Source organism: Liolophura sinensis, chromosome 2, assembly GCF_032854445.1.
Source record: "Liolophura sinensis isolate JHLJ2023 chromosome 2, CUHK_Ljap_v2, whole genome shotgun sequence".
In the NCBI taxonomy this organism is placed as follows: domain Eukaryota; kingdom Metazoa; phylum Mollusca; class Polyplacophora; order Chitonida; family Chitonidae; genus Liolophura; species Liolophura sinensis.
The window spans coordinates 8806430-8809928 of record NC_088296.1 but is presented as its reverse complement, the minus strand read 5'-3'; positions in this window follow the sequence as shown (position 1 = coordinate 8809928).

The following is a 3499-nucleotide window of genomic DNA, read 5'->3' as shown; positions in this document are numbered from 1 at the left end:
ATAATGCTGGCCGCCGTCGTATAAGTGAGATATTCTTGAGTACGGCGTAAAACACCAATCAAATATATCAAATAAATCAATGGGCATTGACAGTATATTTCATTCATGTCGTTCTGAGACATGTGAGGAAACCAGAAAACAGTTATGGCTTATGACATGAAAATGATACCATCTAACAGCAAAACGCTTGTAACAATGTAAACCTGACAATCAAAATTTGAAAATTAAATTAAAGTTTTCAAATGTATAAGAATATGATATACAAATCTCAGTATATGCTAGTAGATGGCTGCATGGCATGAGATGAAGATAGACAATTACAGAATGACCAGTGATGATGTGAAATCGTTGACGAAAAGAATGAACTGTGTATCAGTCACACTCTTTCCCAAATTCTGGGCAGAGCATGCACAATCAGTCACACTAATGCTCGATGCCATATTGGACATCAACCATGTATATATGTGAAGACCTGAGATATGCGCAGAACAGTGACGCCAGAAAATTCCAGGCAATCCCGGCTGTTTTTGAAACAATTCCATCACAAAGTAAGGTAGAATCTGGAAGTAAAAGAAAACAGAAGAAGAAAAGGCAAAATATTTTCTATTCAAAACTCAGATAGGCTGAGTAACTCAAACTTGGAATCAGTATTATGTTTTGGCTCATATGCTACAGGCGCACTTTTTATAGATAATAATTCATTTGACCTATTGGGACTTTGCTACTGAGGCTATCCCTGGTGAGTTAGGTACTTCTGGGAAACAGTTATAGCACCGAGTTTATAATAGTAGACCGTTCATTTTTTTAAATAGTCACTCGAGTGCTTCGTGGCCTAGTGGTTGTCGTGCATCGCAATAAGCAGGAACCTCTCATCAGTTCGAGCACGGCGTAAATCACCAATCAAATAAATAAAAATATAAACATCCATAATAGTTTTAGCACTGATGCGTTTTCCAGCATCATAGATGTAATAGTATTAGAGCAGTAAAATAACTCTTTTAAGTGCATGTCTGAAATACACAATGTCAGACCAACTCACACCAAGCGTTTGGGATATGGTAAGACTGTAACATAAAGAGAAAACTAGAGTAGTGGCGAAAGTGTGATAGTTGGTCACACGTAACCAAGGACAGTCGGGGTTTTTTGTCAATATAACCTTGGTTAGCGATTTATACTTACTGATCGTGCGATAGTAATATATCTCGCCCTGTCACACACGCACGCAGGTGAATGTTAAGCATCCGTTAAATAAAGTGTAAACAACATGAATATCTTAAATTACATAATTACGTGTTTAACAGTGTTATTATTTTTATGGCCCGCCCGAAAAATGATCTTTTAACAAACCTGATTAGGGTTTGTCATTAGTTTGGCTTGGAGGGGATAGCAGTGGGTGTGGGCGAAATACGAGTAGGCGATGAACTCACACGGTGTTTAATTCTGGCGGCCGTCTTGAAAGCACGATGGTTCGGTAAAGCCTGGATGCTTTTCCTCAGAATTCATACTCGACACCCTAACATTACAAAATTGTGTGCAGCTATGAACAGGGAGGGTGGTATAAAGTCTATTTGACGAGCTGGAGGTATGTGGAATGCTTATTCGCAGGAATGAGTTCTCCACCACTTTGGGAAATGACAAGCCCTCAGGATAGGGCGTGTCCAAACAGTTCTCAGCATAGATGTACTAGATAGTGTACTGTGAGATAGCACTGGTATAGAATATAAACTGGACAGACGTTATCCTTGACTTACACTTTAGCCCCGGACAAAGTCTTCATAGATGAGATACGCTGGACAGAGGATTGGTTGATTCCACACCCAAGGGCCCGTAGGGTGCCTCCAAGAATGAGGTTCCAGAAGGTGTGCCTCGTACGTGGATCTGTATCGAAAGATGTGCGATGAAGCGATGACTTCAATAACTCAATGTTACAAAGCAACAGAATAAAGCTGAACAACTTATGTCTAACTACATGTCTGGGTATCAATATGCAGAAGGAAAATGTGACAACTTAGAGAGCCGATTCAGAGATGAACAAACTCAGGCTACATGTAATAACCAACAGAAAGTAAACGCAACAAAATGTGGGCAATCTACTTACTCGTATAATTTTATGCGGCCACCTTTCTGGAGATAATCAAAACGAGTTTCCATCCCTCCAACAGCCATTGTACCCTACGCACAAAAATAACATTCGCGATAAACGCAAATACAGATTGCAGCATCTTAATGCAATGTTTCAATGTTACAGTTTTTGGAGTTATGTACAGGGATACTATTCGAGATTAACAGTACATACATTCAGGAAAATGAAACAATTCCAATTGAGACTCGTAGGGCCAGTCTAGCAGTTGTAAAGCTAAAGATGTAAAACTTCAAATGTCCTTAAAACAGGTCCATGTACAATGTGCTTCTATACTCTGTTTCATTTTAGTATATTATGTATAACTTATGGTAAGTACCCACGCTTCTGCATATGGTGAGAGTATCCACTCCAGTGCCTTATGATATCCTAGTTACCTCCCTTCACACGCTGGAATGCAATACTGTAGTACAGACACTTGACCCTACTGACATCTAGGTCAAGTACACACCACCGCCATTACTTCGAGGTGGCATTCTGATTGCTCTTTCCAAATCTCTGTTTAATAATGACAGCCTCGTTTTTGCAAACAGGTCAGCTATTTATGAATCAAGGCTTAGGGAAATCCCTCACTAACATGGCCGTATGGCGTACGGCTACGTATTGGTAGCATCCTTATTAGGGTTCACCCACCCGTGGCCTAACATCTGCCTTAAACACTAAAATAAATCGGTCGTGCATTAACAAAGTAAGAAACCCACACGGGAGGATTGTCTGAAGGTGTGTTTGGACGCGGAGGTAGAATTCTCCATGGTGTGGATAACAGGGCGCCGTACGGCCGGGATACGGAAAAACTCTCATTTTCCAAATTATTCCTACTTGAAGAAGGAAGAACTGGCTCAGTCCCATTGCGTGGGGTTGCCATGGTTGTGTTGCCCGTCATGTTCACGTAGACCTACATATCCGTAACATATGTCAAACCAAAAGGGGATTTCTTCACTGTAGAATCGAGAAGAACGCTCCTTGCAGAGGTGGTATTACAGCGCAGTAAAGCTTCTGTCAGGAGAATTCTCCAGCGATCCCGCTCTCCCTGGCAGTATTTACTTTTGAATTCAGGGCCACTACCCTGAGAATATCTCAGCCAATGAAACAATGGTAAGTTACGCAATGGAGGTAGCCAGCAATAAACCCTCGGTTGTCATATCAAGGGAGGTAACAAGAATCTAGATATTGGACTATACCATACTGTTTACTCGATGGTCTCATAAAACACACTTAGTATGGTAGGTACACCTATTACGTAGATATGGTAAGCGTTCTCATGAGGCTCTCACCAAGGCGATCGCTGTGAGCTCAAGTCCAGATCATTCTGGCTTCCTCTCCAGATGTGCGTGGGAATGTCTGACAGCAACCTGCAAG